This window comes from Onychostoma macrolepis, chromosome 05 (assembly GCF_012432095.1).
Source record: "Onychostoma macrolepis isolate SWU-2019 chromosome 05, ASM1243209v1, whole genome shotgun sequence".
Classification (NCBI taxonomy): Eukaryota; Metazoa; Chordata; class Actinopteri; order Cypriniformes; family Cyprinidae; genus Onychostoma; species Onychostoma macrolepis.
In genome coordinates, this window is record NC_081159.1 from 24,130,258 (window position 1) to 24,153,589 (window position 23,332).

A 23,332-nucleotide genomic window follows, 5' to 3' on the forward strand; every position below is an offset into this window, starting at 1 on the left:
TTTTTAAATGTAAAAAAAATGAAAATTGATTCTTATGATATTGTTACTCTGTCATTAAATGTTAAATAGCTGCGGTATAGACTCATGTTTAAAATAATTCATATTAATATAGCTTATATACAGCTTTTTCTAAAAAAAACTTTTTCCTCTCATTTCGTTAAACTTAAACGCACAATTCTGCCTTTCTTTGCCTATTTCTCTTCATCTTAGTCCTTTACTCCCTCACTCACTCACACATTCTTTTTGCTCTGTTGTAAGGTAGAAACAGAGAGTTTGCATGATGGCTTTTTTCAGTTTTGTCAACTGAACGGCTGCTAGTGAGGGTCAGCGAGTTCTTGTCATGATGAGCCTTCGCCAGGTAAGGTTTGTAGAAAATTGTAATCAATATTTATTCATCAAATCCTCTGACCTGAATCTTTTGGTCAATGAACTTAAATATATCTGTCTTAATTTATATGTTTAACCAACAGCAGTAATTAAACATGGGGTCAATAGATATTTTCTTGTTTTACAGCCAAAATGGAAGACCAAAAGCACAAAGAAAATCAATCACAGCAAGCCAGTAAAACCAGTCCTGTTGGGAATGAACATGGTCTTCTTGTGCCCAAACAGGGAAGACAGAGAACTGAAAATTTGCACATTTCCATTGGTATGTATGTATTCAAGAAATACAGTTAAATGTAGTACAGCATTTGATGTTGATCTCTCAAAGGACTCTTCAAGTCAGCAGTTATCATTTTTCACATACACATCTTTTTTTCATAGCTCCTAGAATGAGCAAATCAGCTGTGCATCATCTCTGGAATTTGGGAAGGAAATGACCGAATATGGTGAGTACTGACACCTGCACCTATTCACCAAAACTATTTCTCTGGAGTTATCATTGACTTATTGTTTTGTCTGTTTGTTTGAAGGAGGATGAAGCCAGTTGATGAAGATATCAATTCAGTGGCCACCAAGTGCTGCACTGTTGCCTGAACCCATCAGGTATCTGCTGTGAAGACTGCATTCACGAACAGCTCTACTGCGACAGCTCAGATGTTACGGCCCATAAAAGAAACTTCACAACTGAACAACTGCAAGATAGTGGTGGAGGGATTTTTTTAACCCATACCTCCAACAACATTCAACAGGAGTCAATGTAACCGCTGTAAAGTTCAGTCAAAGGGTTAATACCAACACAGACGTACCATTGGAAATGTTTGCCTTTGCAGCTTTTGGTCTTCTCCGTAAACACACAAGATGGCCAAATTCATCCCTCTCTACAAACAAGACAAGACAAGAGTTCGACAGGCCTTCCTTTGGTCTTCCTTTTTAGCTGAAACAAAGAAAACCGAAAATGTTGAACCTTTGAAGGACTTTAGCCTCCCTGGCAGCTTCTTCAAGTTCAGCACTGGGAGCTTCGAGTACGTTACCTGTTAATATTAGCAGCTTTTTGACATAACCGATCAAAATTCGATTCTGAGCTTTGAAAATATGCCATGAGGAAAGTCCGGTGCAACAATTATAAATAATATTATATATTGTTTATTGATTTACAGCACCCTAAATGATTTTGTTCCTCCAGGACATCTACACCAGGTGGTTTGTGAAGAAAGCACGGAGGACCATCAGACTCCAGCCACCCCAACCATGGACTGCTTTCACCATTACCATCAACAGTACCCGCTCCAGCAGATTGCGAGACAAGTTCTTTCCACAAGCAATCAGACAGAACTGAACTCGTACCATTAACACCACACACCCCACCAACCTCTTATGTACTGCACTCCATCACTTACACTGACTGGACTCTGACTCACTATTATTCTGCACCGTGACATTCTGTTTGCACTAATTCATACCATACTGCACTGCAAAGGTATATGTGTACTGTGATTATTGTGTTTATTATTGTTTTCATTTTGTGCTCTCTGTATAGTATAATATTTACCATATATTGTTCTCTACATGTATTGTGTGTATATATATATATATATATATATATATATAGCTTTAACTACATATGTTGAATATATATATTCAATATGTGTCATCCATAACGTCATGCCGCAGTTTGCACAAAAGACTTTCACCACCTGTACGTGTTCATGGTATTGTGACAATATAGTGATTTGATTTGAATTGGTCACATTTCTTTTGTTCGTCAGTTGTACTGTAGTGTGATGGATAACAACTGCAAATTGTTCATGACATTGAAGAAGAAGATTATGATACGGACATGGACAAGCAAGCAAGAGGAAGAAAACCAGGAGAGATCTGATGAGAAGGAAACTGAATGTGATTCTGTGATGCTCAAGACATTTCACCATGCATGCATTTGGGGTGCTTCATCAGTTTATCTGATTAATATAATATGGTTTTAAATAACTATTTTTTATTTCTCTTGAATATGATTTGTCTTTATGCTACTTTAGCTGTTTTTATGCTGTATCCTCCAGTAAAGTATTGCACATGGTGTTGGATAATAAAGTATGGTGAATATTCTGTATTAAGGATGGTGTTTGGTACATACACCATTTAATTTTGTAAACCATACATACGTATAATTACCATGATTGTTTTAATTAAGACATTATCATTAGGTCATATTAATGACTCTGTTACATTAGGGGAAGGCTGAAAGATGCATTAGAAGAGACTGCATGGACTAAATTGCTACAAGCACTTCATACATACCTGAGGATGATTTACCAGGGAAAAATCAACATGAATATTATAATGAAGATGAGCATGTACATTACTGATGTCCAACACAGTAGGACAAAGATGCAATTTTTTTGACAAGAGTTTTACAAATTCAAGGTCTTTTATGCTATGATTCTTGGCAATGCACGATTTGTATGACTTTGCACATAAACTGCACACTGTCTGTACCTTGTCTTACTGAATGACACATTGGCGTAATACTGTAATAGTACAATGAAGTGTCACAATATGTATTGGTTGTTTAATTTGGTGTCTTTGTTTACTGTCAGAACTGTATTCTTGCTCTTGATCTAATTAAATAAATGGAGCCCGTTCCAAATGGTGATTTTTAGGGTCCATTCTTATTCTAACTATGACTTGCCACAACTTACATAATGGCAAGTTGTTGAAAAGACAATCTAAAGTAAATTTTCAGACATAAATGCGACTCAACACAGTTTGTTGTCCATGATGAGAATAGATCTGTGTATGTTTTGCAGCCCTTCAATCCCCAGTGGCCCAGCAGAGACCCCTGGAAGAGCACAAAGGTGTTTAAAAAAGTGCTCTTAGTAAAATACCAAATTTCAGCCCGTCTCTTAAATATGTCATAGATGTTTGCACAGTGAACATGTTTAGATATTCCTTTGTTCAAAAAAGATTGTATTTTCCCCCCATTTCATTATTAAACATTTTAAACTACATTACCCATAAGCCTCTGCCATTCTATCCATTGAATGCAAAAAAACCTATTTGTAGTTCAATGAAGTTATGCTTAGGGTTAGGGTTAGGATCTCGGTAAAGAGGTGATTTCTCACAAAATAGCAACACTTAATTGTTAACTGAAGGTATTACTGACGCATTAATAACAGCAAAACGTACTTTTCAACATTAAGCGTTTTTTAATTTGGGTTAAAAGATAGTCCAATCACAGTGAGTTCTGCGAGTCCCAAGAGAATTTCAAAGCCAATGGCAACCCAGTTGAGCAGAAGCGCCACACTTACTTGTCCATATATGGTCATCTATGACAGGATATTCCGGATTCTTGTGGTAAATGGACCGATAATAAGATTTATTTGTCTCCACTCAATATAAAACTGCAACAACAGATTGCATCATGTGGTTAACCTAATTCAGCAATAGATTTGTTGATTACAGTGATTTTTTATTAATTATTATTTTATTTTTTTTTAAACAAGGGTGTAATGGTTTCCAGTGTATACATTGTTTACTCTAACATTAATTAATATACAATATTTAAACTCAAAGGTTGGCATATACTTTCATTTGCTTACAAAAAAACTACAACTCTCATAATTATTCAAACATCAATTTTGCTTCTGTAACATTTACAGTGTATTTATAGTGTATTAAAGGTATACAATTAATCACCTCTGTATTTCCTGGAAATGGACCCTACAATCTTGCCAATCTTATATGCGCCAGTTGAACAATAGGAATAATAATAATAATAATAATAATATGAATCACACACTTTGTAGTCATTTCCCAGTGTTTACTGATATGTCAAACGTTTCCAAGACAAACATAGTGCCATGAACAGCATTATCTCTCTAGTTTGTGTCACTATGAAAAAAAAAATGAAAACAAAAAAAAGTAGTTGATTATGAAAATGTATCTGCAAAGACTTAAATCAATGACTGATTAATAAAGTAATTAATGGGTACATGAAAACAAACATCTAACTAAAAAGTATGCAATAGAAGACCCCTTTAAAAAAAACTGTCTAATATTCAAAAAGAAAAATAGAGTTTTTTTACAGAAAAACGTTATAAGATGCCAAATAATATTTTACAAACTGGAAGTTTTGAGCCTCCAATTGAAAAGACATTATTTTCTTCCCTTTAATGAACAAATAGGCTAAAAATATATCTCTTGTAATCATTGTTTCCTTCTATTGTGACTATACGCAAGATAAATTAAAATGGTTGATAATTATAATTTTATAATTATAAAACTCATAGTGATAGCGACAGAAGTGCTCACAGTAGAGATGGGAGTGTTGACTGTAGAGGAAAAATTTATACACGTAGACATGCTAAGACTGGAAGTTGGTAGTAAAGGACTGAGAGCAGATGTCAGAGCAGAGAGAAAGACAGAGATGTGGAAGCTTTTGAAAGGGCTGATATTGTGGAGAACTGATGGAGTAGTATGTGAGAAATCCTGCAACACAGAAAGAAAGAGAATTTATCACATGATGAACAATTAAAATATTGACAACAACAAATGGCAGACAACAACACAACTATAGAGTGTGCTTATAATAAATAGAATGTTATTGTCTGTTGGTGTGGATGCTAAATGGTTCTCATTATAGTTATTGTTCTTGGTGTGAACAGCTTTAAGTGATCTGATTTGGCCAAATTAATTGAAGATCTGCATTTCCAGACTCTTGCTTAGACAGATGTGTTCAATAAAAATCAACACGGACAGCGTAAGACTTTGTTGAGGGCTCTTCCTGATGGGGCCGTGGGATATGTAAACCAAAGTTTAAGAAACATCAAATGCTGTGCAAAATGTAACCGCCGTAAAGTTCAGTCAAAGGGTTAATACCAACACAGACGTACCATTGGAAATGTTTGCCTTTGCAGCTTTTGGTCTTCTCCATAAACACACAAGATGGCCAAATTCATCCCTCTCTACAAACAAGACAAGACAAGAGTTCGACAGGCCTTCCTTTGGTCTTCCTTTTTAGCTGAAACAAAGAAAACCAAAAATGTTGAACCTTTGAAGGACTTTAGCCTCCCTGGCAGCTTCTTCAAGTTCAGCACTGGGAGCTTCGAGTATGTTACCTGTTAATATTAGCAGCTTTTTGACATAACCGATCAAAATTCGATTCTGAGCTTTGAAAATATGCCATGATGAAAAAGAGAAAGAAAGAAAGAAAGAAAGAAAGAGAGCAAAAATGTGTAAATTAATTATGAATAACAGTTCAGAAAAATAGGCAAGGAAAAGCTGACAGAGAGAGAGAGAGAGAGAGCTGTTGATAAACAGCTGCTGGACACTAAAGGTTGTTGTAGGAGATGGAGATGCATGTGATCTGAAGAAACTGCAAGACAAAAAAATATTGAATTACATTTTTTTTTTTTTTTTACATAAAAGTATTAAAGGCATGGCAAGTTATGTGATTAACTACAAATACCACATTAAAACTACGTTACTGTGGTAAAAACATGGTAAATGTTGTGTTTTTGTGCTTTAACTACAAATAGTACACAGTAAAAACACAGTTACTGTGGTAAAACAGGGTAAGTGTTGTGGATACCGTGTTTTTAACTACAAATACCACATTAAAACTACGTTACTGTGGTAAAAACATGGTAAACGTGTGGACTTTTACATGATCTCTTTTCAACCACAGGCTAATTTCAAACAAATATCACAATGAAAACTAACTTTATAATGCTTTATATTTGTTTGAAATTAGCCTGTGGTTGAAAAGACAATTGTATAGTACAAAGCACAAAGCAGTCGACCCATTTTTGGCACAAATGGAACCCCATACATGTTAGATAGGGCCTAATACATTAGCTAACATTAATGAAATCGTATTGTATAGTGTTACCATATGTATAGGACTACAGATAGGCTACGTTTATTTGCATCGTTGCATGTGTCATTATATTAATATAAACATTTCACCAAAATCAAGTTCAAAATACGAAGCTTTTGACCAGCGAATGTTTTCTTTTCCTGACTCGTGTCCCGTTTTCCCCAGTTTTCTGCCATTATGTGGGAGTTCAGTTTTGTTTCTTTTATTTGGCCAAAGTATCATATTATAAAAGATTCAGCGCTTCGCACTTCATTGACGAGAGAGGCGGGAGGATAATGAGGTTTGATTGACAGTTTGAGGAGCCAATGGCATTACGAGCTTTAGTGTCTGTGGCGTCACTTGCTGATCCAGGATCAGTGGCTGTTATATTTCCGATTTGAGCTCGAGCTCCAGAATGCTTTCTTTGGATAATGTAACGTTAGCTTTTGTTGACGCTACCGCTACTTGATCAAAAATAGAGCTTTGCTACTGAAAAGCTATTTGATTCATCACGCTACTGAGAAATGTAGTTAAACCAGTAGCGTCACCACTGCCTAAAGGTCCATATACTGTGTGTGTGTGTGTGTGTGTGTGTGTGTGTGTGTGTATACATGGGCGTAACCAGAGCCATAGAGAGAGAGAGTTGCGACAACTCCGTTGACTCCAATGGACCGTTTTTTTACAGCAATGGCGGATCATGGAGCCGCTCAATAGTTCCCGGAAGTTCGCGCTCATACTATCGGCGCCATAGAGATACAGCAGAAGAGACCGCTGTGATGAACTTTTAAAAGGTAAGACATTTATAGAACAAAATTGTATATTATCAGCACAGCAAATCAAATTACCTTGTGCATTAAAACAGATTATTATTAGATTATTCCTTACTTAATTAGTAGATTTACGGGATGTTATTCATTCTCTTCGGGCAGTTTCATTCGTTGTTGTGTAATTAAGGCTTTTAAACGTGATTTCTGCTGCTGGGAAGTTATTTAATAGATTTAGATTTATTGCAAAGGATGCCGATGGACCTGAGTGAGAATAAAAATAGGCGAGCAGTTTTCATTTCAGAATCATGCTAGGCTAAATTTCCAAAAATGTATTATATAGGCCTACCACTACTATTTTATAGAAGTAATCACAATAAACCTGTACTGTATTTTATACTTAAATGTCTTAGCTACTGTAGAAGCACTGTGTTGAAGGAGCAGATGCCACCGGACTGAAATGTGATGGAGCATCATTAACCATTTCTCCTGTGTTTTTCTCCTTCTCTATCTTGCTTTCAGAACAAGAACCACCTGAAGACTCCCTGTAATGAGAAATCACCCTCACAATGAGTCTTCACTGGGTTTGGCAAGTCTTTCCCTGTTCTTTGTGAAAAAGTGTCAGTTCCCATATGATTACATCACATTTTGTTGGTGTAATCTATAGATTGCACCTGCTGACTATATCCAGCCTCTTATGAAGACTTCAGATGACCAGCACCTGTGAAGAGATGACGCCAGCCCTTGAGTGGACTTCAGATGAAGCTGTCTCTGACTCCGAATAAACATACAAAACTGCTAAATTTTCCTTTCATTGTAATCAACATGATCAAATCACGTAACCATTGCTTTAATTTATTCATTGTTTCTGAACTCATGACATTATTAAACTGCATGATTTGTATAGACTAATTTTAGAACATTTCTGCCATATGAACATTACTTTGACACAGTTACACCTGTTAACAGAACTCTTATTTGTAATGTAGAAACATTCATTTTCTGTAAAGCTGCTTTGAAACAATGTTTGTAATAAAAAGTGCTATACAAATAAATGTGAATTGAACAAAACTTGATGCATAATTTTTTTCTCCTCTCCGTGGCAGCAGGGAAACCATACATTCATACTCCTTTCTGTGAGTGACTGGAGCGCTCCCATGCAGCACATAGTGCTCCACAAACTATAGTGGAGACCGTTCAAGGACAACATGCTTTATAGCATGTAAATAAGTGCATAACAAAAGTTAACATACATCAAATATATGATTAAATGGGTAAAAATGTTTTAAGTTATTTTAAATTTGAATATACTACAAATATATATTTATATATTAATAATGGAGGGGTGCACAAGAATCAAAAACATTAAAAGAGATTAATTCCCACTTAATCTTAAAATATCTTCACTTATTTGGAATGAGTTTTCAAAGACAACAAATTTAACATTCACCATGAGATTAATAAAAGGACAATGAACATTAAGATGTGATTGCACTTGACTAACAAGTTGTTAGACAACACACACACAATTATATTTATACAGAGAGGCTGAAGTTACTTGGTAAAAGACCACGATGTCGTTTATATAGCAAACATGGGCTTTTACTATGGTAACGTCAGCCTAAAATATGTTAACATGGCAGGTAAGGACAGCTGACCACATTAATCCTCAAATATTAGCGAATTTTATATTTTAAAAACAACATTGATACAGCTACATATACTACGTATACATTATTTTATAAATAATGTAAATAAAGTATTTTATTGTCTACTAATTACCAAAAATCGCAGTTCTGTCTCACTATAGTCACTAACTCAATGCATTCCAATTGCCCGCAATGAACTTCCTGGAACTATTGAGGTCTACGTGAACCACGTGACGATCGAGCGTTTTGAACTTCCGTTGTCGCAACTCTGTCTCTCTATGGCTCTGGGCGTAACCATAGACATATAAATACCTAGACGCCTCATTGGCCGCTTCGGTCCGTTGCTGCGATACGTCAACACGTCAACACATGTTTGTGAGGGCAAGACTGCCTTAAAAACAAATGGAGGTAAACGGGGGAGCTGCGGTTTTTTCGGGATAAAAACACGATAACGTTTACATTTATCAACCAATTTCAGTGGTTTGTGATCTACATGGAGTTAAAAATAACTCTGCCTCCAGTTATTCAGTTAGGCTTGGAAAATTAATAATTTTCTTAAGAAATTGTAAAAGCTCACACTCACACTCGTGTTGATTTGGTTGCTTTTTTCGGTTAACAATTCTAATATTGATGTAGTATCCCTGCTGGAAAAACCAGCATAGACCAGCGTAATTCCCATGCTGGTTTATGCTGGTCTATGCTGGTATATGCTGGTTTGGTGCTGGTGATGCTGGTCTACCAGCATGGTCTTGCTGGTGATGCTGGTCAACCAGCATGGTCTTGCTGGTGATGCTGGTCTACCAGCATGGTCTTGCTGGTGATGCTGGTCTACCAGCATGGTCTTGCTGGTGATGCTGGTCTACCAGCATGGTCTTGCTGGTGATGCTGGTCTACCAGCATGGTCTTGATGGTGATGCTGGTCTACTGGTCTTGCTGGTGATGCTGGTCAACCAGCCTGGTCTTGCTGGTGATGCTGGTCAACCAGCCTGGTCTTGCTGGTGATGCTGGTCAACCAGCCTGGTCTTGCTGGTGATGCTGGTCAACCAGCCTGGTCTTGCTGGTGATGCTGGTCAACCAGCCTGATCTTGCTGGTGATGCTGGTCAACCAGCCTGATCTTGCTGGTGATGCTGGTCAACCAGCCTGATCTTGCTGGTGATGCTGGTCTACTGGTCTTGCTGGTGATGCTGGTCACCCAGCATGGTCTAGCTGGTGATGCTGGTCTACTGGTCTTGCTGGTGATGCTGGTCTACCAGCCTGGTCTTGCTGGTGATGCTGGTCAACCAGCCTGATCTTGCTGGTGATGCTGGTCTACTGGTCTTGCTGGTGATGCTGGTCTACTGGTCTTGCTGGTGATGCTGGTCAACCAGCATGGTCTTGCTGGTGATGCTGGTCTACTGGTCTTGCTGGTGATGCTGGTCAACCAGCCTGATCTTGCTGGTGATGCTGGTCTACTGGTCTTGCTGGTGATGCTGGTCTACTGGTCTTGCTGGTGATGCTGGTCTACTGGTCTTGCTGGTGATGCTGGTCAACCAGCATGGTCTTGCTGGTGATGCTGGTCTACTGGTCTTGCTGGTGATGCTGGTCAACCAGCCTGATCTTGCTGGTGATGCTGGTCTACTGGTCTTGCTGGTGATGCTGGTCAACCAGCCTGGTCTTGCTGGTGATGCTGGTCTACCAGCATGGTCTTGCTGGTGATGCTGGTCTACCAGCATGGTCTTGCTGGTGATGCTGGTCTACCAGCATGGTCTTGCTGGTGATGCTGGTCTACCAGCATGGTCTTGCTGGTGATGCTGGTCTACCAGCATGGTCTTGCTGGTGATGCTGGTCTACCAGCATGGTCTTGCTGGTGATGCTGGTCTACCAGCATGGTCTTGCTGGTGATGCTGGTCTACTGGTCTTGCTGGTGATGCTGGTCAACCAGCATGGTCTTGCTGGTGATGCTGGTCTACTGGTCTTGCTGGTGATGCTGGTCTACTGGTCTTGCTGGTCAACCAGCCTGATCTTGCTGGTGATGCTGGTCTACTGGTCTTGCTGGTGATGCTGGTCAACCAGCCTGGTCTTGCTGGTGATGCTGGTCTACCAGCATGGTCTTGCTGGTGATGCTGGTCTACCAGCATGGTCTTGCTGGTGATGCTGGTCAACCAGCATGGTCTTGCTGGTGATGCTGGTCTACTGGTCTTGCTGGTGATGCTGGTCAACCAGCCTGGTCTTGCTGGTGATGCTGGTCAACCAGCCTGATCTTGCTGGTGATTCTGGTCTACTGGTCTTGCTGGTGATGCTGGTCTACTGGTCTTGCTGGTGATGCTGGTCACCCAGCATGGTCTAGCTGGTGATGCTGGTCTACTGGTCTTGCTGGTGATGCTGGTCTACCAGCCTGGTCTTGCTGGTGATGCTGGTCACCCAGCATGGTCTAGCTGGTGATGCTGGTCTACTGGTCTTGCTGGTGATGCTGGTCTACCAGCCTGGTCTTGCTGGTGATGCTGGTCACCAGCATCTCAGCATCGGAATCAGGCCGAATGCGGCTGAGTGTCGGCTCACTCGGCAGCGGCTTGCCAGAATTGAGCCAGTTCCGGCCTGGCACAGTAATGGTTGCCAGATTTGGCTAGGTTTTGGATCTGTGGATCTGGCCCGATTCTGGTTGAGAAACGGCACATTTAGCCACATTCAGCCCGACTGTGGGCCAGAAGTCTCAGTCCTAAAATGTCAAAAATTCAGGTTTTACTCCTTATTTGCTCCTTATCTGAATATTTGGTCCCCACAATTAAAAATTAAAAATAATAAAACTGTACACACACAATCAATCAATTAGGCTGAATTATAAAATTACAAAAATATATATTTTTAAACAAAATACTTTAAAGTTGTAAACCTTTTGCCTGTCAAAGTTATTTATTCAATTTTATTATTATTTTAATATTTCTATTAATTTTTAGGCTGACCTCAAATGGACTTTGCTTATAATTTAAAAATGTTCCCTTAATCTAAATTGACACTTTCTGACTGTGTGTGATTGCAAAAACTGATACCTCAGTAAGAAGTGGTAAACTTTTACAAAATATGATTTCAGATGTTATAATAGTGATTTTATTATGTCCAAATAAAAGTACCACAGCAAATCTTCTGAAATCAGTGAGTGAAACTTTATTATTAATAACTGTAACAATATAAATATATATATATATATATATATATGTGTGTGTGTGTGTGTGTGTGTGTGTATGCGCCTTTGTTCTGCAGTGAAGGGCTACTGCATTTTTGTGACAAATCAGGACATAGATGTGTATAATGACAAGGGTATGACATTTTTTTTTTTTTTTTTAAATAAAGATGTAGGCTACAATCATTACCTCATGTTATATTTTTCCTGGCAAAAAAAAAAAAAATCAATAGATATAAATGTAACTTTAACTATTTGACACCTCACGTGCAAAGCCCGCGAAAGAACCGGAGGTTATATAAGCTGCGGTCGTCACGTGACGCGCACAGCCGGACTCTTGCGTGGACGTCGCCTGACGGGAGAGCTTTCAAGAGGTAAAGTATTTTTTGTGTACACAAGTATAAAATCGACGGCCTGTTATTTAAATGTACCATAAGCCTACTGTTCAAACGAGTCTTTCCGTCTTTATTTTCTACGGCCCGCTCTTCAGCTCCGTTAATTACCATTAATGCCGTTCTGTGTGACGTCATTTGCGCAGATCTGCTAGAATTGAGAAAACCTCCTTTCGTTTCACTTTCATGTCGGTCAAGGTAACGTTAGTTTAAAAAAACGTAGCCATTTACAATTATTATTTTCACATTTAAGCAGTGTTGTCCCACAGATTTGTCTGAGTGAGAGCGCGCGACACTGACGCACACTGAACGCTCTCTCTCTCTCTCAGCGTGTGTGGTAGAGCGAGCGAGAGACAGAAGACTCACACAAGCCAATGTAGCCTATCCTTATGTTAGTATCATAATTATCCTTATGTATATTTCTGCTTTTTAATAACAAATAATTACTATAAAAGTAAAACATGTATGAATGTGTATACACCAGGGAAGAAATAAAAGTCATATTCAAGTAAAGTTATAATTATTTTCAAAAATGAAAATATTTATTCTTTTTTTCTTTCTTTTTTCAGATTGTCATCCGATTGTTGTAAGTGATCAGTCAAGCAGTCATCCTGCATCTTGGATTTGCCATGTTCAGTTTGTACAAACATTATCTGATATTGAGTGACGCTTTTTCTTTTGCTCCCCTTTGTTTGTGTGTCAGTAGCTGCTGCACCCCAAAGCCTCCACAGCACAGCTCAGCACAGTCTTTGGCTTTGTAAGTATATATTTTAAGCTGACTGTCAAACATTTTCTCAATTTTTTTTTATTTAGGTTCATTAAATATATGTCATGCAGCAGTTATTTATTTATTTATTTAACAGGCTTGCATTATCTGATCTGTTTTAAAAGTTATGTATTTTGTAGTTTGTTAGTGAATTTTAATTATTTAATTACACAACATATTATGTGAATAGTGTAATAATGTTCCTGCTACATTTCTTCTAATATTTTTGTGATTACTTTTTCTTCCTACCTGGTCTTTATGCTAAGACCAGAAGGTTCAGTAAATGTTATTTAGTTACACACTTTGTTAAAAGAATGAAAAAGTAATGGAGATCTGTTGAAAGTTGTATTTTCAAACTTTGAAGTGTTATTAATTTGCATTTAGAGACCATATTGACATGCTGCATTCAGTTTATCCCTTAAATCTTACATTTTTCTTTACCTTCATAAAATCTGCATAAACCCTGTACCTGCTAATATGCATCACTCAAATATGATTAAATACATATTTATTTTTTCTTTCAATAGTGCCAAGTTATAATCACTCCAATCCAAGTCATTGTGAATGAATGATCGACAGGGTCATGTATGAATGTGCCAGAATGAAGGAGTTTGTCTTCACATCAAAAAACAAAACATAATAATAATAAATAAAATACATTTAAAAAATACAATAAAGTAAAATAAACAAATTCATTACTTAAAAAAACATTAACTTATACTAAACACTAAAACTATATAGATATATAAAAAAAAAAAAATGACTAAAACGCACAACAAATTTTAACTAAACATTTAACAAAATTAAGCTCAAAATTAAGTTTGTTAAAGTGCTATAATAACAACTAAAGCTTAATGAAAAAATATATATATATATATATATATATATATATGAACACACAACAAAATTACTAAAACTTTAACTGGAATTTTAAAATAAATATTGAAATAAAATATTATTAACTGTTAAGGTCTTTGCACACAGAGTCTGAAATTTCACACGCATGGAAACCAGAGGCGGACGAAGTACACAACTCCATTACTTGAGTGAAAGTACAGATACTGCTGGTCAAATATTACTCCATTACAAGTGAAAGTTGTAAAGACAGAATTTTACTTTAGTAAAAGCACAGAGGTACTTGCTTTTAAAAGTACTTAAGTACCAAAAATAAATCTACAGAACAGTTAAATGCCTTTTTATTCTCATCTTATTTTTATTGTCTGTGTGCTGTTGTTGTCTCTGTGAACTGGAAGCTTTTGACACTAAAATAAATTGTTTGTATGTGCAAGCATACTTGGCAATAAAAGCTCTTTCTGATTCTGATGTATATTTTTTATAAATATATATTTATTTATTTTCTGCAAATACTGCAGTGCGCTGGATGGAGAAACTGAGAAGTTTATAAACAGAAGGCATGGAAGAAGAGAGCAGGTCCTAAAACAAAGAAATTCTTCTTAAGGTATGCTCCAAATTTACCATTTACCATTGAGTTCACTGAGATCTGACTAACTGTGTGTCTATATGTGTCCCCTCTTTATCTCTCTTTCCTTTTTTTCTGTTCTCTTTTAGGATAAACCTGAGGTCCTGGGAGTTCTTAGAGGTTCTAAAGTGTTTTTTATGCATTTGTTGATGTCAAATTTTCAATAATGAATTCAAATAAATTCTCATAGTTTTTACATTTATATGGTGTCATTCTATGGTGTGTGTAATATTTGTGGAAACAACATTGTTAAAAAAAATACTGGCTTTAATAATACATTTTTTGTAGTTTTTAGAGAACCAATTAATTACATGAACAGTTTTTTTTTTTCATGTAGGCTATATATATATATATATATAATATTGTTTTGGTAAATTTTGTTGTTGTTGTTATTAATTAAATTAATATTGGTTTGTATTTCATATACATTTCCATTTTGTATCCAGACTAATTGTATAATCTATGCTGGCGTGATTGTGGCCTGATGCCGGCAGTGTCGGCTCAGTTTCGGCAACCCGACTCGGACCAGCGTACTCGGGCCGATTCTAGCGCGTCATTCACTCCTGTAATTCACAAGAGTCCGGCAACCGCATCCGCATCCCATGCTGGTCACCAGCATACCACCAGCATCCCATGCTGGTCACCAGCATACCACCAGCATCCCATGCTGGTCACCAGCATACCACCAGCATCCCATGCTGGTCACCAGCATACCACCAGCATCCCATGCTGGTCACCAGCGTACCACCAGCATCCCATGCTGGTCACCAGCGTACCACCAGCATCCCATGCTGGTCACCAGCGTACCACCAGCATCCCATGCTGGTCACCAGCATAATACCAGCACCAAAACACAACATATGCTGGTCTTGCTGGTATGACCAGCTTGCTGGTCTATGCTGGTTTTTCCAGCAGGGTTATCATTCTGTGTACAAAATCCCATGAACCACCCCGATTGGGAGCTGTATATGCACTCATCTGTTTTCAATGCAATAACCTCGCGTCGCTTCATGTCATCTTCCCACTCATTGAACTATGACTGGTCCTTTACTGCAAAAAGACGGTCATTGCGACACTGTAAAGTGATGAAACAATGGCTCCACATGATTTTTTAAAATGACTTTAATAGGTTTCACATTATATTATCGGCTCTGAAAATATGTAAATGTGACTAGAAACCGGAAATGTAAAGCACCGTTCTAATCGGGGTAGACTTCCGCGTTCAGAAAAAGGTCTATAGAGTGGGGGAACTATGATGTCACTTTGTAGGCGAAAACCCGGAAGTGAGTACATTTTAGCGCTTCCGGTTCCATCGTCTCAGAGTCAATGGGTTTTTAGAATGGGATTTTGGTTAAATCCCTTAAATAAGGTCCGTGGTTCAGACAGGCTCAAGATACTTTCACGATTTATTCTACGACATAAAACACACCAGTTACACCACACTCCTGATTTATTTAAGCTGTTACATTTCTTAAAAAAAGATGGTTGCTAACAAGTTGCTAAATTGGACTACAGGCGCTGTCGGAGACATTAAACGTCATCACGCCGAACAGTTTATCAATTTAGTATTTTCCAGATGTAGTATAATTTATAATACAATTAATTTTAGGATAACCAATGAATAGTTTACAGCATTTTATATTGTTGTTCGACAATGTTTTTTTGCTTTGCCCCGAAATGTGACATGTCTTCGGAGGGAAGATGCTCGTTTTATCGCTTACTGATGCGGAGACTCTGGGTTCAGACCACAAGGAAAATTCATATTATGATTATTACATGTAAACACAACATTTACTGGCTTTACGAGGTGAAAGTGAAACTTTAATGATGCATATAGTGCTTAAAGCCACGTCAAAAATAAATGTACGGCCGCATGAAGTTGTTAGACAGAGATTGTAGAAGCAAGGATAAAATAACATTTTGTGTAACCACCCTAACAAAATGAGAGCTGAGATGTGGTACTTTGTTCACTAAAATAAGTTTAATCTTACCATATCCAAAGACTTGCTCACTGTTATTTAAAAGATTAAATATGCGGGGATACGTTTTTAATTAAAATATTCATATCAATCAAGGATTTATTGACTTTTAATGCACCTTATTTGGAAATGTACAGAAATACGTGCTTTCAAATGTCCTTTAGTTATGATTATTTCATTTATTCACTATACTATTTACTCCTAATGTCTCATTTCAGTTTTAGTTTGGCTCTAGTATTGTATTTATTCCAGTTTATATGAAAAGCGTCATGTAGTGTGGATTAAAATTCATAAACAGAGTAAATCCTTTTCACTGAATGTGTTAAAAATAAGTTTGAAACAGTTGTCTGAAGCGCGGTGGCGGTGACGCTGAAGGCGAGCGTGGTGCTGTAGTTCGTTTATAGCCTAAGTTTAGCTTTTCAGTTCTGGCGCTTTTATTTAGGCTTCAAAATTAATAAAAGTTTTATTATTTCGTGAAGATTATCTTGATGGACAAAACGTGTAAGTTTTTAAACTATGATTGAACACAGAGCTTATTTTTTGCGATAATCCAGAAGCCTATGGAAAAATCCCATTGGCTTTTTGTTGAGGAACCAGTTTCATGCTAACAGCCGATCCGCTTACAGAGTGACATCATACTTCTGCCACTCTATTCCTCATGGCATAGGTTTAACAAGGTGCTGGAAATATTCTTCAGAAATTTTGGTCTATATTGACATGAAAGCATCATGCAGTTGCTGCAGGTTTGTCAGCTGCACATCCATTATGCAAATCTCGTGTCTCTGGTGAGGCCATTTGAATATAGTGAGCTCATTTTTATGTTTAAGATACTAGTTTGAGACTATGAACAGGAAAATGTGCTGTGTCACAAAGCTCAAAGTAGGCATCACAAGATGGATACACTGTGGTCCGGCATGGACATGGTCATCAACTATTCTCAGGCAGGCTGTGGCAGTTAAAAAATAATAATTAACTGGTATTAATTAGTACTCTTTTTCTGACCATTCTCTGTAAAACCTTGTAAGAAACTATAGTCTGCCTCGACCCAGATTCCACTCCACAATATACAGTATGTTTGATCATGCTCATTTCCCAAAATGGCTTAATTATTACATTTATGCATTTAGCAGACGCTTTTATCCAAAGCGACTTACATTGCATTCAAGTTACAGTTTTTTTTTAAACATTTTATCAGCTCTTGCTTTCCCTGGGAATCGAACCCATGATCTTGGCGTTGCTAGCGCCATGCTCTACTATTTGAGCTACAGGAAAGCAGAATTATATAGAGAAGAAGAAAGTCAGCAGTTACAGTCATGGCCAAAAATATCGGCAACCTTGGTAAATATGATCAAAGAAGGCTGTGAAAATTAATCTGCATTGTTAATCCTTTTGATCTTTTACTTAAAAAAAAAAAAAAAAATATCTAACCTTTCATTGGATAATAAGAATTTAAAATGTGGGGGATATCATTATGAAATAAATGTTTTTCTCTAATACACATTGGCCACAATTAATGGCACCGTTTTATTCAATACTTTTTGAAACCTCCATTTGCCAGTTTAACAGCTCAAAATTTTCTCCTATAATGCCTGATGAGGTTAGAGAACACCTGACAAGAGATCAGAGACCATTCCTTCATCCAGAATCACTCCAGACCCTTTAGATTCCCAGCTCCATGTTGGTGCTTCTTCTCTTCAGTTCACCACTCATTTTCTATAGGGTTCAGGTCAGAGGACTGGAATGGCCAGCAGAAGCTTGGTTTTGTGCTCAGTGACGCATTTTTGTGTTGTTTTTGAGGTTTGGGTTTGGATTATTGTACGGTTGGAAGATCCAGACATGGCCCATTATAAGATTTCTAACAGAGTCAGTCACTTATTGATTTTATCATCTGTTGGTATTTGATAGAATCCATGATGCCATGCGTCTAAACAAGATGTCCAGGACCTCCAGCAGAAATATAGGCCCACAACATCAAAAATACAGCAGTATATTTTACTGTACACATGGGGTACTTTTTATCGCTGTGTTCACCAAACCCATCTTGAGTGTTTGCTGCTAAAAAGCTCATTTTTTAGTTTCATCTGACCATAGAAGCCAGTCCCATTTGAAGTTCCAGTCGTGTCGGATAACTGAATATGCTGGAGTTTGTTTTTGGATGAGGAGAATTTCTTGAAACCCTCCCAAACAACATGTGGAGTTTTTTAAATTTTTTTTTTTTTTTTACGTTTTTCTGACCCCGAGACTCAACTATTTTCTGCAATTCTCCAGCTGTGGTCCTTGGAGAGTCTTTAGCCACTCAAACTCTCCTTCTCACCGTGCATTAGGACGATATAGACACACGTCCTCTTCCAGGCAGTTTCGTAACATTTTATGTTGATTGGAAATTCTTAATTATTGCCCTGATGGTGGAAATGGGAATTTTCACTGCTCTAGCTCTTTTCTTAAAGCCACTTCACTAATTTGTGAAGCTCAATTATCTTTTGCTGCACATCAGAAATATATTCTTTGGTTTTTCTCATTGTGATGGATGATTAAGGGAATTTGGGCTTTGTTTTCCCTCCTATTTATATTTCTGTGAAACAGGAAGCCATGGCTGGATAATTTCATGTTCATAATTACCCTGGAGTGCTCAAAATTATGAATATGAATGTGAATATACGTCAGAGATATTTTACTCATAAGAATTTCTAGGGGTGCCAATAATTGTGTCCAACATGTATTTGAGAAAAACATTTATTTCATAATGATATTTCCCCCCATTTTAAATTCTTATTATCCAATGAAAGGTTAGAGTTTTGATCTTTTATTAAAAAAAAATTCACAAAAGGATTAACAATGCAGATTCATTTTCACAGCCTTCTTTGATCATATTTACCAAGGGTGCCGATATTTTTGGCCATGACTGTATGTTATTTGTAGACCATTTGGGATAATCACATCCTGAGCAAATGGTCACAAATTGTAGAATGGGAGCGGGTGTGGGACACCGAGAACTACCTCAGACAAAGGAGTGTCAGAACTTAATTAATATACAGACCACAGCTGTAATAACAGGAGCAACTGTAACTGTATAAAAGGTTTGAGCTTAGGATGTTCAGGGTTCATTCCGACTCTGTTGAACCCAAGCTGCAATAAACATCTTCATCGAGATCTTCAACGTCCTCATCACTTTTTCTTACAACCTAGAGTTGGTTGTGCATGAAAAACCCAGCGGTTTCTGAAATACTCAGAGCAGCCTGTCTGGGACTAACAACCATGCCATATTCAAAGTAACTTAAATCGTCTTTTTCTCCCCATTCTGGTTTGTGTTTGAACTTCAGCAGATTGTGTTGACCATGTCTACAGAGATTAATGGAATTCATGTAATCTCCTTATTATGTATTTAAAATAAGATATGAGTAACTGCATTTTAAATGGGTGGTAATCACAAATACAGTTACAGTACATCCGAAAAGTATTTAAGATTAAAATACAAAGTAATTGTTTTGGTAATGTAATTTATTTCATTTATTAATGTTAATGTACACTGTTTGGGAATTTTTAATCAATGAGGCATTTGGTCAGTCTCCAACTCTGACCCTTTAAAATAAATAAATAAATAAAAAATAAATAACAAATATGGGCAGCCTTTTTAATTAGCAACTTGCAGAGCTCACAAGCTAGTCAGGACTAACAATAATGCAGGGGGAATCAGAAAGCCATGCGCGTCGCATGATGCATTTTTATGGAATGATTTTCCGGACTATTTTCAAATGCAATTGCAAATCTTGCATTATCGTTTGCATTTTCGCTTTTGCGAACGCACAGTGACTGCCACATTTCAAATGAAAAGGCAAAGTCCATTTGCAATTGTATTTCCCATGTCTTACGAGTTATGAGCCTGTCATATTTAAATAGCAATATTAATTACCACATTTGCTTTTTCACTTTCTCTGCGTCGCGCCGAGACCGCTTTACACCCGTCTCAACAGCTCTCACTCCGATTGACGCAAATGAGTAAACAGACAGTGCAATTCTACACTTATGGTTTCCTACAAATGTAGAAAATACAAAGGATTAGGCTACAACATCACTGAACTAAATTATACCCATATGCAAATCACATTTCTTATTAAAATATATTTATTAACAATAAAGATTGAATATAAGAAAGATGCACATTACAAATAGGTCGTTGTAAATGTGACCCTGGATCACAAAACCAGTCTTAAGTCGCTGGGGTATATTTATTGCAATAGCCAAAAATACATTGTATGGGTCAAAATTATTGATTTTTATTTTATGCCAATAATCATTAGGTAGTAGTAGTAGAGATAATGTAGAGATTAAGTAGAGATCATGTTCCATGAAGATATTTTGTAAATTTCCTACTGTAAATATATCAAAACTTTGTATCTCTGCCAAATATTGTCCTATCCTAACAAACCATATATACATCAATGATGTATAAATTTCAATTTAAAAAAAAAAAGAAATTGACCCTTATGACTGGTTTTGTGGTCCAGGGTCACAAATGAGAAACTGTGATGAGTCGTGCAGCAGTAATAATGTAACAAAAACATATAAAATGTCAAGCTAAATTATCATATTTATTTAAGCATTTAACATTTATAAGTTTAATTAAATGTCAGTAATGAACTGCATAAATTATAGCGATCACGAAGGTCCTCTTTCCCAAACGCCTACAGTAAGATTTAGTTGATACAGTATCAGCTCCCCATCAGTAGTTCTATACTGCCACCTGCTGGCGCAGTTGAGTAACTTAGAGAACAAGTTTTGTTATGTTGAGTTCGTGAGAAAAATAAGTCGTGATAACTAGAAAACAACTTTTGTTATGTCGAGATCATGAGAAAACTAGAAGGGAAAAAAAAAATGCATGGCCGCTTAGAATTTCCGTAGTAATAGAGAGCGAATCACCTGCCTCAAGATATTTTACTGTTATCACTCCGATTGAGGCACATAAACAAACAGACCTTTTTTACCTATTTGCCACCTATATCTTATTCCTGTCTTATAATAGAGCGTTCCGCACGGTCGTCTGTGATTGACGTCACTTCTCAATACAAACACGCCCCCTAGTATAGTCCCGCCCCCTCACATTGATTGACAGCTTTCCGTGTAGACATCGGAAATTCAAATGCAAAAGGAATTGTGATTTCATTTGAGTTTTGGCAGGTTACATGCGCGACGCAGAGAAAGTGAACAAGCAAATGTGGTAATTAATATTGCTATTTAAATATGACAGGCTCATAACTTGTAAGACATGGGAAATACAATTGCAAATGGACTTTGCCTTTTCATTTGAAATGTGGCAGTCACTGTGCGTTCATGAAAGCAAAATGCAAACGGTAATGCAAGATTTGCAATTGCATTTGGATTATGTCACAATTTATGCGCCCACATGTGGAAAACGCAATAGAAAATACAATTTGCAATTGCTTTTGAAAATAGTCCGGAAAATCATTCCATACATTTTTGCCATGGAAATACAAAGACAATTGTATATATAACATGTATCAACATTCAAAGGATTCAACATGTAATAAGAAAAAAACATCTTGAGGTAAGTTGATCTCCAGCTTTGAAAACCAGGGGTGCTAACTCTCATGGAATTGACATGCTCTCGCACGTGAGAACATTTTCCCACACAGAGCCAGTGACATTTGTGCATATGAGTTCTTGTATGCGTTTATAACAAATGGCAACGTCAGAAAAGGAAGAAGAGTGCTTTTTCCTGAAAATCAGCATGACTGCAAACGAACCCCTGCTTTAAGGATTCTACAGTACTTAGATCACTTGCCTCAACACAACTGCCTGGAAGTTTGTAGTATGCCAAGAATAACCTTGATTAGCTGGTTCCGGCATGTTTAATTGGGGTTGAAGCTAAAGTTCAAACCTGGCAGGATTGGACACTCCTGACTTTTTAAGATTAACCTACTTGAGTACTTTAATGAAATGTGTAACCTTCCCAACCCCGTTTACATGCCTAATACAGTTGCTGCCAAGTGATTAGCTGATTACATAAAGTGACCTGGCAGCGTATATATCAATAGGCCGACATAAACAGACTCACAACTGATATTCTAATTCATTTAACATTTCAATTCCAAACGTGTGAGCAAATCAGTTACATATTTTTCAAAAGTTTATACATACCCACTCAGAGACAAGCCAACAAACATTCCAAGAAGGAAGAAATGAAAAATCTGACGGAGTCGCATTATTTTCATGTCAGCTTGGTCTTGTGTCGTACTCACTTGGTGGACTGAACTGGAAAAAGAGAGTGAAAATATTGGGCATGAAACCGTGTACTATCATTCCGCGGAAGAGAATTTGAAAGTCAAACAAATCCTGGTAAGGGTGGGGCTTTATATTAAGACACAGTCGCAACAACCCAACAGCCAATGACTGATCCGTATCCTTCAGCACAAAAGGGTAACCGGTTTTTAAAAGGAAATTCTGGAGTATGGAGCAGGTTCTGAAATTTCACACAAAACATAGAACTTGATCTGTTTGAATCACCTTGTTTGACGAATCCACCCGCTCATGTTCAACCACAAACATGTCAAAATCAATGAAAATCTAATCCTTCTAAAAATACTGGAGATCTCAGTAAACTGTGATACAGCCTAGGTATGACTAGGTGAGTTGTATCTCTGTTGCTAAAAAAAAACAAAAAAAACAATCCCATGTAAGTCACAATTAAACAGGATTTTTCTTTTTTTTTCTTTTTCTTCAATTTAATTCGATTTTGGCACGTTTTAAGTCGATTTTGTGTGTGGAGAGTTATTTAATTATACTTTGAATAAAAGGTGTATTTCGTGCTCTCACAAGGAACAATGTCAAGTTCACCGTTTAGTCACTGTCCTAATGCAAAAACGGCAACAAATGCATTTGCGACAAAGA

The 23,332-nt window shown here is 37.2% G+C and overlaps 3 long non-coding RNA genes across 4 annotated transcripts; 2 read left to right on the plus strand and 1 right to left on the minus strand.

Annotated features, from left to right (window-relative positions):
- Nucleotides 1-511: 511 nt before the first annotated feature.
- LOC131541416 (uncharacterized) lies at nucleotides 512-1,050 on the plus strand. The gene is made up of 3 exons (XR_009271498.1): nucleotides 512-649; nucleotides 766-830; nucleotides 915-1,050. It is a non-coding gene; the product is annotated as an uncharacterized LOC131541416 (long non-coding RNA).
- A 3,224-nt stretch (nucleotides 1,051-4,274) lies between these two features.
- LOC131541419 (uncharacterized) lies at nucleotides 4,275-5,708 on the minus strand. Its single transcript, XR_009271500.1, has 3 exons — nucleotides 5,499-5,708; nucleotides 5,274-5,401; nucleotides 4,275-4,869 (listed from the first exon to the last, which is right to left on the minus strand). It is a non-coding gene; the product is annotated as an uncharacterized LOC131541419 (long non-coding RNA).
- Nucleotides 5,709-12,092: 6,384 nt separating this feature from the next.
- Nucleotides 12,093-14,607, plus strand: LOC131541415 (uncharacterized). Of its 2 annotated transcripts, none has more exons than XR_009271497.1 (5): nucleotides 12,093-12,183; nucleotides 12,771-12,787; nucleotides 12,908-12,958; nucleotides 14,341-14,426; nucleotides 14,537-14,607. It is a non-coding gene; the product is annotated as an uncharacterized LOC131541415 (long non-coding RNA). The 2 variants fall into 2 exon arrangements; XR_009271496.1 differs by having other exon boundaries at nucleotides 12,103-12,183; nucleotides 12,905-12,958.
- The last annotated feature ends 8,725 nt before the right edge of the window (nucleotides 14,608-23,332 follow it).